This window comes from Struthio camelus, chromosome 1, assembly GCF_040807025.1.
Source record: "Struthio camelus isolate bStrCam1 chromosome 1, bStrCam1.hap1, whole genome shotgun sequence".
NCBI classification, from domain to species: domain Eukaryota; kingdom Metazoa; phylum Chordata; class Aves; order Struthioniformes; family Struthionidae; genus Struthio; species Struthio camelus.
The window spans coordinates 48,506,001-48,518,651 of NC_090942.1; the positions used below are offsets into that span (position 1 = coordinate 48,506,001).

Sequence of the window (12,651 nt, forward strand, 5' to 3'; positions counted from 1 at the left end):
ACGATGAACGTGTGTAAAGCAGTCCTAGGGTTTAAATCAGGGAATACACAGGTCGTTGGATTCTCAGCAAGCTACCAATTCTTGCAAGTCTTAGTAAAAGGAAATTATAACATTTGGTTATATTTTCACAATGACAAGTTGCTTTTACAACACCTTAATCCTGAAAAAATAAACTTGCAAAAAATGTTTTAGTAGCAAATCTTTGCGATGCCGTCAGACACAGGACTTCCTGGAAAACACAAGCTTCTTCATACTGTTGCATCCAAATAAATCATCTCAGTATGTGGAAATACTAATGGAATAAAAAGTATTATCACAGTTATGGCTCCTACCTATTTGTTGCCTCTCTTTCTAGCCAACGAGGAGGACAAGTTCATTCTAAATCTGTAAATAAACCTTATTTAGATATTCAGCTTGCCTCTCCTTCCTCTCCTGTCATGACAACGCATTCAGTGTGGTCTTCCTCACTTACTTATGGCTTGCATCAAAATACCAAAATATTTACATGGTAATTACTAATTATATTCTGTTCTATCTATTATATTCAGTGTTCTATCTATCGATCACTGACACTTTTTTCCCTTTGGAATATTCAATACCATTTTAACTGGCTGACCATTTCATTTTCACATTTGAGTAAAACAGACATTTTTAAATGTTTACAAAAGATAGCCAACTGTATCAGAGAATATTAAAGAAGCCTCACAGCAGGATACATATGCACTTGTCACCAGAAGCCAATAAAATAAAAACACTTCAGAAATGAAAAAGTGAAAGTGGTTTTTAAAGATGCAATTATGGAAGAAAAATTCTGCTTCATTCAGCAGGAGGTTTACACCTTTGCCTGTTGTTCTTATAAGGAAAAATGAGCATATTAAGCTTTAAAAATAATAAAAAAAGAAATATTACTGTGGAATTATCAGATACCCCATATTTCCTACAGCTTATGTGTATATATGGATCACTAGAAGAAAATGGGAATTAATAAAGTGAAGTATGAATTTCTAGAACTAGATCTCAAAATTTTTCATTTTCTAGACTGCTACCAATGTTCTTAAGAGCTAAGAGAATCGTGCAAAAATTTTTCTTAAGTAGTGCTATAGTTAACATGGATTTATTTTCTTTGTCTTGTGCCTAGTTTTCATTTGCTTTCCATGCATTACCTAGGGATGAACCTAGCTGAGACAAGAAAATTTAACTATGAATATAAATAACTATGGAAAGAATTATATGAACACTGAAAGAACTCTTCTGGTGCTTAGGCCCCATTTCCCACAGATTAAAAATGTACATAAAAAGTATAACCCAAAAGTCTTTTCTTCTAAAGAGGAAAAATATTCTATGAGTTAATGCAATTACACGCTTTGAGTCTCAAATTTTGAATGTGAACTCCTTTGCACAGATTTTTTAGTATTCAAACAAGTTAGCACATTTTACATCACATGTGCAAAACTCAACTGTATTTCACACAGAATATTTTATATTTTCTAAAGGAGGAAAAATGTTGGTTTTCATTTCCTGTTCAGTAGCTAAAACTCATGGTTAGTTTACAATACTGTTTTAAGCAGATGTAAGTTTTGGGTTTGTGTTTTTGAAGAACAGACATTTTTAAGCAGAGTTATGTCTCTATAAATGCTTTGAAATGCATATACAGTATTTGCCATTGGTGCTTATTAGATATCCGCACAAGGTTGAAGTTCATTGTTTGATTTACAGATTAGAAGATATGGAGGATTTTTCATTTAAATACTGTAAATTCTACAAGATTGATCTAATAAGGTGTCCTTCATAAATCCTTAATAGAACTAATGCCATAAAAATAACATTTATCAATGGATGTGGTGGGGTGGAAAGAAAGAAGTAATTCTTAATCCATGCAGTATAAAGTTTTCCTATTCGTCTATAATAAACTGTCCTTGTAGAAGTTGAAAGAAACTAATTGCATTTGGTCTGTGCTTCGTTCCAGTATAGAACGCTAATTTCTCAGTTAAAAATAATGAATCAAGTTATGGATATATTTCATAGCTCTAAAGACTGTGAATGGAAATTTCTAATATACTAGAAATATTACCCTAATATAAAAGCCTACGTGTAGTTTATTGTATTAATTTCATATCACACATTGCAAAATAACAGGAAATAAAAGCCCTTCTTTTTACTAAAACCCACACTAGGGGGAAGAAATTATGTAGCAACACAGATAGATAGAAATAATTTGAGATAATGCACCCCTTATCTATTGCAAACATTCAAACAGACTTGCAGAAAAATACATAGTTTTAAAATTGCAGGATGATTTGCTTTCAGTATCAGAAATTCAGGAAGATTTTAGCATAGTCTCAATTTGGCTTGAAAAAACCTCCACAAAAATAAACCTGAGATTTATTTCTTTTGTCCAACAGCCAAGAACAGTAAAAAAAGAGCATCTGGTAACGAAAAAATAAAGTAATCAGTCTTTAATATATAGCAATTTCAACAAAAAGCTTTATTAGCAGAAATTGAAAGGCTATTAGTCTCATTACGAATCTTGACATTGCAACAATCAGCAGCCATTCATTTTGCTTTGCAGAAGCTATACATAAACTCCCCACAGAAGAATAGTTAATACTTATCTACAGTCTATGAAGAACTTGTCAGCTTTTCGGGAAAAAAAATCTGGTGTAAAGTCTCCAATTAGATGGAGATTTGAGCTGCCAAGATCTTGATAGAAACAGCCTGTGTGAATCGAGCATGTTCCATCCAGTCGCATGGTTCTGCCGACCCCTGAATGTGACCTGCTCCCAGTGGAAAGCAATTTAATGCTCTACTGCACATAGAACAGTATATATGAATACAAAAAACCCGGATAAATTAGTGACAGGTACATCTGAATAGGACTGCTTCTAAGCCACTTATCTCCAGCCAGGCAAGCTTGTTTCACCTCAGTTTAAAAGATAAAGGCACATGGCAGGCTGCCTCGGCAAGTTCTCATCAGGCAAACAGCCTCCATTGTCCATTAGTGGAAAAGTCTCCCTATTATTTAAGGAAATGTGACAGCAATGAAGGCAAAGTGAAAACTATCTGCAGGTAGGAAATTCATCAGTATGTTACTAAGCTTTTTGCCTTCTACATCTTCCACAGGCCTCTTTCTCTTTGCACTTTTTTATCTGACAGCTCAAATGCCCCGGGGTTGTAGCCCTGGCAAAGGTCAAGAACATAGCAGCAGGGCTATAAAATGAGGCTGTTACATGGGGAGAAGCTGCCAAACAGAAGGAAGTTTATTGAGCACTAGACAATGAGACAAGAGCCTACATCACAGCAAATATGTCTTGGTAGCTGCTACTGGTTGTGAAATAATATTGGACTCGTAAGAAACATTGAGAAATTTTACAGACTATCTGGAGCCTAGGAAAATCAAGGAATATTAAAACATCTCTTATAAAATAAACATTAAAAATTTTAATGTATGTTGGGAACTACTGAAAATATGCATAATTAACATGCTCACTGTCTTTTGAAATAAACACATCAGTCACAAACTATCAATATAAAATTTTTGTAAACTAATCTACAGGCAGTAAGCCTGTATCAAGCAGGCTTACTGCAGATAAAAGTGTGTGTTTTGCTAAAGGCTCAATCACTTTTGTACAGCAGGCAATTAAAAATATACTGTCTTCTTGCATCCATCATTAAAATCAAGGTTTGCTGTGCTGCAAGTGTCAAGATGAAAGACAAGGGCTTTGCTTGTGTGCATTCAGCCTAGGAAATTTATTACTTTAATTTTTCACAATCATTGGTAGCAAAAAAGGTAAAGTTGAATTACCTTTCACACTGTCCAGTAGCAGTGTTATCACATCAAAGCATAGGTCAGCATCTGATTAGCAAATGCACAATATAAATCCCTGTTAAAACAAAGCAGACAGAGACAGGATCTTAGCTTCCTATTCTATCAAAATGTTAATCTTTGTGCACATTTTTACTGTGCACAGTAAAAAAGGAATAAAAAGAGCATGAGTTAGCTTCTGCATACACATCCATTCATATCAGATTTAGATTATGTCCATTATAAGCATCTTGCTATTATTATGATGCACACATCATTTAAAATGATATTCTAAAGTAAGCCATCATTTAACATTGTTAGGCTCAAACTCCAACACTTTTAGGTAGATAAGTAACAGTATCAGTATTTTGTGTTCTCCAGATAGTATATTAAGCAACATGATTTGGGCAAAAGTAGCTAATTACTTCTATATATTCTATATTTTGAAACTGTTTGTGTGTGATTAATTTTTCCATCTAGTCCCCACTCATGTGATTATTCTCTGAGCAATACATTGTTGCATGAGGAAATAACTTCTTGTTTACAGATCTAGGATTTTTTTCAAGGTTTTCAATTTTATATTTGTATTCAAGACTGAAATATAAACAGCTCATTTAAGTCGGAAGCTTGGATGGAAAGTGATGAATGTTCTGTGATTTTTATGATTGATAATTAAGGACAGTGTCAAGTATATGCCATCATTCTCTTTATCATCATGCTGTCAATCTTTTCTACGTTAAGAAGATAATGATAGGAATAGTAGTAAATATTACAAAAAATTTCTTTAAATTTGAACAATTGATTTAAACTATAACAGACATAACTAATTTTGCAGGAAAAGAGAAACTGAATAATGGGAGCATTATCTCAGAATTAATTAGCACACGTTGATTTCTACTGTATACCTGCCAAACCATGTACAATAAATTACTTTAATTGTATATGTGCATACAGTACATACATTCTAAATAGAACTTTTTGAAAAACCAAAAAGGAAAGAAAACATTTCAGTCAGAGTCATCCTTACTGTCAGCGATTGCTGAAATAATGTTAATCAACAACTGAAGGGCGTGGGACTGTACAATCACCAGTAATGCTATTCTAATTGATTAGGCCTATTTGGTCGTGGAGGTGCTCTTTTGCAAATGCACATTGCTTTCAGTCGCTTCATCTGAGCACCATCCTCATAGCACCTAAAATATATCATTTTTTCTTCCCATATGAAACAGATTGCTTTTTAGAGGCCTACACTTAAAAATTTTGGAAAGTGTGGTTAGAGGTTCTTCAAAATGTGCTTCAGACATTTTAATATGCTAAAACATTCATCACAAAACTTACTTATACATGAGTTTCACAAGTATATGTTCACAGTGCATATTTTATGTTGAAAGTAGATTAAAATGTTTTTAAAGAAAGGTCTATTATGAGCATATTTATATTGTGTTTGTATATATATAGTGCATATATGCACACACACGCGCGTGCACACACACACACACATATCTACCCATTAAAAAGAATGTACTTCTCCAAATTTGTCACATAACATGCCTTCCTCCAAAGTATAGACAAGATTCATTGCATCATGCTAAGAAATATTTTGAGAGCATTACACACTAATAAAAGTAGAAAAATTTCCTGCAAATATTCATTACATATGTATGTATGTGTACATATATAGTGTGTGTGTGTGTGTGTGTGTGTGTGTGTATGTATTTGCCTAGAGTAAGAGTGTGGAACAAGAAAGGAAGTGCTAACTTCTTCCTGACTTGATTAATGTGGCTCAGTATGGCACGTTGCTTCCTCATCTGTAGTATATGCACACTTACTGTCATTATTGCAAATATGTATTTTGCTCATAGGCAAAAAGAAAAAGAAAGGAACACCTTAGTATTACTTCACTTGCTTCCTTGAAAGTACACCCAAGGTTTTTGTGCCATAAAAGGACACTGCTTAAATTTATGAAATACTAATTCAGTGTTTCTGGGTGCTGTAGGAAAAACAAAGAAACTCTGAATGTTGTGAACTGCATGAATAGTTTAACTTCTGGGCATTTCCTGTACATGCTTTGGAGATGTCAAATGTTAATCCTGTCGGGCCCCGTGCTTGCTAATATTGACCAAGCTAATACGTTCTAGTTCCTCTTTTAAGGTGACCAAAGGGGAACAAATAGAATGTAATATCTTTGCCAGAAGTCCTCACTTGCAAGGATTTGAACATTTCCCTTTAAATCTTGGGTCACCAGAAGACAAGAAAAGAGCAGATAAAGGTTGCATAACCATGCAACTTTTTTCCCCCAGGTCAGTACACTGGGACCATTAACAAGCAAGGAGCTGAGAAGAAAGCAAGTTTTGCCCCTGGTAAGAGAATGGGATGAAAAAGAGCAGCGGGCAGCAGAGGGCAGCAGCCGGGGGACCTGGTGCCACAGTTGTGCTCAGTGCAGGGGCAAAGAAGCGGATGACAGATTCAGTGCAAGCAGAGATACAGTTGTATGGAAAAGTCATCAGGAGAGAAAGGAAATACAGTAATGAGATTTACAGAAACAAAGATAGAAGAAAGTTTTAAAGAAATATCTGATAAGGGATGTCTAAGGAGTACAAAGCAAAGATGACAGTGTTGTATAATCATCTAAGGTTACTGTAAGACCTACACACAGAGTAACCAGAATTTCTGATCACAGACAAACATAAAAGACATAACATATTCAATAGAAGTATTCATATCTCTAGAATAATTAGGAAAATTCATACTAATCAAAACAAAGGAAGGAGATAGATAAGTTCCTTTTTATGGCAAAGATCAATACATAGAATTACTTCAAACACTAATAGTAAAGAGATAAACTGTAGCAATACTTAAATAACAGAATGCATAAAATCACTAGTATTGGCCACATGCTCTCAGCCATAAAAATGTAGTTACCACTAAATGTTAAAATATTTTAAATATATTTATAAATATTGTAATGATATCCTAATTGTATCCTTTTTTCATCTGTAGATAACGTGACACTTTTTACTTTTGGTACTATTATTTAACGCATGTGGCTCAAAGCAGACCAGTCAAACTCTTTGAATAGGTGATGCACAGCTTTAGCTAATACTCCATGACAAATGTGTTCCTAGGTTGCAGCACATAGAGAAGAGGTATGCAACAGTGATTACTGGCTGAAAAATCAACTTCTCAGTTAACTGGTTCAAGAATCGATGCACAATTGATTTATAGCAACAAGACTCTCAGCCTCACTAAAGACTATGATAGGGAAAGATGAAACAAACGCTGAGAAACATGAACTGGAACTTTTCCAATTAAATTCTATGTTCTGATGACTCACACACAATTTAGAATGAAGAAAACCCATATTAGAGTGAATTCTCAGTAGCAATGTTATTACTGCGCAGTTCTTGCAGCAACCTCCATTCAAATGTCTATGAAATGAGGGTCCTCAGCACCTCTCATTCTCAGGCTTGACCCAAAATAAAAATAAAATTAATTATTTTCAAATTTTATAATAAAAAGCTACTGTACTTAGGTAGTCTTTCAAAAATAATATTACATTTTGATAGTAGGGATGCAAATCATCCTTCCCCTGCTTCCTTCCCAGCACTGCCTGCTGTAAGATTTTTCCCAAATGAAAATAAAAAGCCATACGTCTACCTGACCCATTCTGCTTCTGCTATTCAGTACTACAGAGGTATTCAGCCCGGTTCCGTGTGCACCGTATTCTAACACTGAGCAATGTTAACATCTTTCAGTAATTGTCTAAACTATATCCAATCTAGTCTAATTCTGCAATACCTATAAAAAGGCCTATTCAGTCATGTAAACCTGCACTTAAAATATTGTCTTTATTATGATTGGTATCACAATGTATAGATTTTTCAGAGAAAAAATTTGTATTCATTTAAGTGGAAATTAAGGTCAGGTTTAGGAAACCCACATTGTTGTCCTAAATAGGGTGAGCATAATTCTTTTTTCCATTTCTGGCTAAAGAACTTTAAGATATCAGAAAACCTGAACTCTGTTCTTGTCTTCATGCTGCATAGCAAGCTTGTCTGCTTTTATCATTTCTCTCTCATTTTATATACCAAACTTCCTGTGTTCTTCTACAGCTGGTCTTCTATAAATTGTGTTTTCACATATCTGAGGAACTGAAATAGGAGTACACAGGATACAAGTGCATAATAACAAGCATTAAATGATGCAACCAATTAGTAATGGTAACAATGTCTCTCACTTGAGGCTGCCAGAAGTAGTATCTTATTTGCAATTACTGAAGGATTTCCAAACTAGGAAACCATTTTCAAACTAAAATGTTCAAGTCACTGTAGAGAAAGTTCTATTTTCAAAAGCTTCTCATCCACTTCGAAGTCAAAATTTAACTGAATTTGCATGGAATTGGACATTTGAGCATCTCTGAAAAATAAAATGTACTAGTCTCTCAGAAATCCCCGTTTATATCATAGCCTGGACAGCTGACTCTGACTTTGGTTGGCAGTTTTTGTGGAGGTCAGTTTACAGATTGTACAACTCTTCTATACCCTGTAGATTGTTGTAAGGGGCATTGATAGGATAATCCCAAAAATCTAACATTGACCATAACCATTTTCTCACCCAATTCTTTGTTCATACTACCAACCTAGTTTCTATCATTTTACTGAAATTACTCATGGTTAATGCTGGTATAAGAACAAGGAGAACTAGGTCTTTCACATCTTCAGGGCAAGACTTTCTAAGGTCTTACATTAGTGCTATAGTTAATTATCCTTTATTTTCAGTATATTCATCCCCAAAAAGTAAGATAAAAACCATAACAAGTGAAAACTCTACAAATGGCACCATCAGTCCCATCAAAGGGAAAATATAACTGCAACTGTAAAACAGAAAAGGGACATCTTAATTTCCTGTTCAAGCACTATGCAGCAGAGAAACATTTCTGATTCAAATAGTAGGCATTGCAAGAAAATAGCATAATTTTTATAAAGATAAAGGATAGTTGGTAGTATTTACAATATTATGTTTTTATGCTTTAAAGTTGAAAGCGTGACTTAATGTAATACAGTCAATAGAAAATGATTAATACAAACTTAAAAATTCACTTGGGGAATACTATTTAGATTGAAATCAATACATGAATAATAAAACATAACTAAAGTGACAACAAAAGATAAGATAAAAGATAATGCTTCAGGTTATAAGATGGAATGAGATTAAAAATTCCGTAACCTGCAAAATTAATTTTTGCAGTAGAACTTTGACCTTATTAGAATAAGCTTTAGGACAGTTTGTGGAATAAGTTAAAGGTGACAGATTCATAAAATGCATAGATTCTAGCAATTTGATAGGAAACAGTGATATTTTAAAATTGCCAAATCTTTAACTGTATTTGCTGTAATAGCATCAGTCATAAAGCTTCAGTCTGGTACTTTTGCAAGTATGACAGTTATTTTCCATTTTCTGGTGACTATTAAAGATTAATTTCAGATTAGGGCTGTATGAAACATGTATAACAGTATATAAACCAAGATGTAATCTAGCTTTGATGAATTTTAGGTACTGCAGGAGGTCACACAAGCTTCTGCTTAATAGAACTGCATTTCATACCTAGGAAGAAGACCTTTAGCTTTCCTTTAAAAAGAAAAAAAAAACATAATTCTATTCTTCTTAAAATGCATAAAGCTATATACATATATAGGTGTATTTGTGTGTGTGTCTGTGTATTTACAAATATGTTTTCTAGAATTGAAAGGAAAATAAACTAGATTCCATATAGGTTAAGAACATTCAGTAAGAAGTACTTTATCTGTAGAAGACAGGACAGTAGACTTCATTTGTTTTATTCATGGGTATATGTGGGAAAGTAACATGAAGATCAAGTTGAGTAACTGATAATTTTGTTGAAACTAACCCGCATGAACTAATAATCCATGGATTTATGTCACTGTGTCACTTGTCAGTGTCAGTAATTAGTGAGCATACTTGTTATTACAATTTCTGTATCCATTTGCAGGAAGGCATTGTCTTACGAAATTGTGTTTATGTCAAATAGATGGCTACTCATATTTAAATTTCATAAATCTAACTCTTGAGGATAAGCATAATAGAAACCTGTGATAACAGGCTGGAATTAAGCATTCTAATGATATTATTCAATAACCAACAAACAGCAAATATATATTTATATAAATATATTTGTTCATTTGTATGTACACATGAAGAGATATCCCTGTGGCCTCTATCATTAACACAAGATACCTGTGAGTATTTTGCAAAACCTTCAAAGTGCTAAAAGAGGTGAGATGGAGGTCCAGAAAGTGTGAAGAAGCAAAATTGGATTTCTCATCTGCATTAGGTGATTTCTAAAGTAAATTCATATCATCTCCATTTCAAGGTTCAATGACATAGATGAGATAATTCCAAACAAAACAAACCAAAAAAAAGCAAGGGAAAAAAATGGCAAATTAGTTAAAATAAACTATATAACCTTTACTGTCTCAGGCAATATACGATGCTATCATGTTAATGAGGAAGATATTTCATCTTCACATAGAACTCTACAGTTTGCTGGAACGATGGTTATTGTCAAATCACTTTTTTTAGCCTTCCACATCTGAATTTAGGATTGGAAGAGTGACTGAAGAATAACATCTCTCATATAAGAAAGTGGATGAAATAGAGGCCTTCCTCTCCTGATTTCATTGTTTGATTTCAAAAGGCTTACTTAGAACAGAACAATGGACCATTTATTTTCTCAGAAATCATATATTTCAAAGGTAGATCTGTCTCATCAGTCTAAACCTGTGACAAGAATCTTAATATTCTTAAAAAGATGAGAGAAATTACTTCTGACTCAAGATACCCAAGAGGACTATTAGTCCAACAGTAGGTAGTATGTTGTTATTTCCTTAGGCTTACCTGAAAAATAAAATATCAGTTTCTTCAATGTAATGCTGTAATAAGAGAATAACTGTTGAAAAATATTCTATCATAACTATTTTAAATGAAAGAGCTTCACTAAATATGCAGACTATCTACTAAGACTACAGTGAATCCCAGTCTTTAGTAGTGACGGTTCCCCAAAGTTTCACGTGGTTGGGTAATCTTAATGGGAGTAGGAGTAGATATCATTTTAACTATGTACTAGATCGTTTATGATTATGCAGCGGTCCTCTTATTTAATAGTGTGCACAACAAGGAATAGCACAGCAGCTTTGCCTGTACTGCTGCCTGAAGCTTTAAAGTGCATTTCTGAATACGTCTATGTTAACAAGTAGTTCGATGCATTGCAAGTAGATCAGTAGATGGGGGTGATGTAGACACTGCATCTACACTATGTGCGCTTAGAAGAGGATTAAACGAGACTAGGGTTAGTCTGACTATCTGAACTAAACATGCTCACTGTCAGTGCACAGCAAGGGCCGGGGACTCTCCGGGGTCAGCCCCAGGGGTGGCTCCTGGCAGGGCAAGGGCAGGCCTCACCGCCAGGGCTCATCCCACCACCCCACAAGGGAGCAGGGCAGCTAGGGGCAGCTGGGACAGCCCCAACTCTGGGCGCTGGCCACTGCCGTGGGGACGGGGATGAACCAAGGCTGAGATGGGCAGTTATGGTGGGGCTAGACACCAGCACTGCTACAGCTTCACAGGGCTAGTACTGATGACCCCAAGCTGGGCTGAAATGGGGGCCTGGGCCTGGGAAGGATGCAGGGAGGCCCCAGGTGGGTGGGCATGGACAGTAAGGCTGGTCAGTGCCTTCAGGATCATGACACTCACTATGCATATGGTTTGAAATTTTCTGAAAGAAAAATTTGCAAGGATCAACCAAGAAACAATCTTCATTCATTCTTCTGTCCTCTCAGGAGAAATGATCCATCTCTCCTGTGTTTAGCGTTATGGCAGAAGCACATGAACTATGTTCTCCTGGTGGGCCCTGTAGCCTGGGTTCCCTGTGTTGGCTCCCTGTCAGTTCACCCCAGAGAATACACACGCTAGGAAATCTCATTGCTTTAGGCAAAGTCCAAAAATCTAAGTGGCAAAAATACCTGAATATAAGCTGAAGGGTGTCAGTAAAGCTATTCAAACTCAACAGCAGGTAGCAACTGAGAAAGCTAATAGAGCCCATAAACATGGGCAAAAAGAGGGAAGGCTGTTGGGTAGTGCCAACAGGGCTTAGAGCCTTTAAGATAGGAAGAGAGATAGGAGTGAGAAACTGCATAAACATTCCCACTGTCCCAGCATGGGACTAACAATAACCAAAATTGTCTGTTGTAACCTAAACAGAGTAGTAGATGCAATGCCCCTTGTGGGGTGAAGACATGAAAAGAGCTGGCACTTATCACTGTTTGAAGAGCTTCCTGCTCTGCTGTGTCCATCCAGTCTAATAGAAGCACTTAGAAAGGGCTTCTGAGGACTAGGGATGCACAAAAAAAAAACTGACAGAGGCAGAAGCATCAGGCCAGAAGGATCCTTTGGATGAGGCCACCTTCTTTCTCCTCTGGCTCCTCTTGCACCTTGTCCGTGTGTTGCAGACCAGAAGTCTGGGGTAAGGATCTCAGAGTAAGATGAACCACCTCCTGAAGGAAAATTTCCAGAGCCTCATTCTGCCAAGACTCAAGGGGATTTTGTCAAGGACATAGTTCTAGGTAGAGTAGTTGGAAGTTTGGAATGATCGATTTCTGCACCAGCTTTTCTGAGGGACAGGTGAAGTCAACTTTCTGGACAGGATTATACACCAGGTACTGGTAAGCAAGCTCTATACCACAGCCAGCAATTTGTCCAAAGAAATCATCTCTCCTGGGACCTTTTGACTTCTGTATCAGATAAAGCAGGGAAGTGGAGTTTCCAGGCACTTC

The 12,651-nt window shown here is 35.7% G+C and overlaps 1 protein-coding gene across 2 annotated transcripts in view; it reads right to left on the reverse strand.

Moving 5' to 3' along the window:
* MGAT4C (MGAT4 family member C) overlaps window positions 1-12,651 on the reverse strand; it is a 439,229-nt gene that overhangs the window by 216,866 nt on the left and 209,712 nt on the right. For both annotated transcript variants that reach the window (XM_009674575.2, XM_068936614.1), the window contains one exon: window positions 3,803-3,881. The gene's annotated coding sequence lies outside the window, so the exon portion shown is untranslated. The remainder of the gene's footprint in view (window positions 1-3,802; window positions 3,882-12,651) is intronic.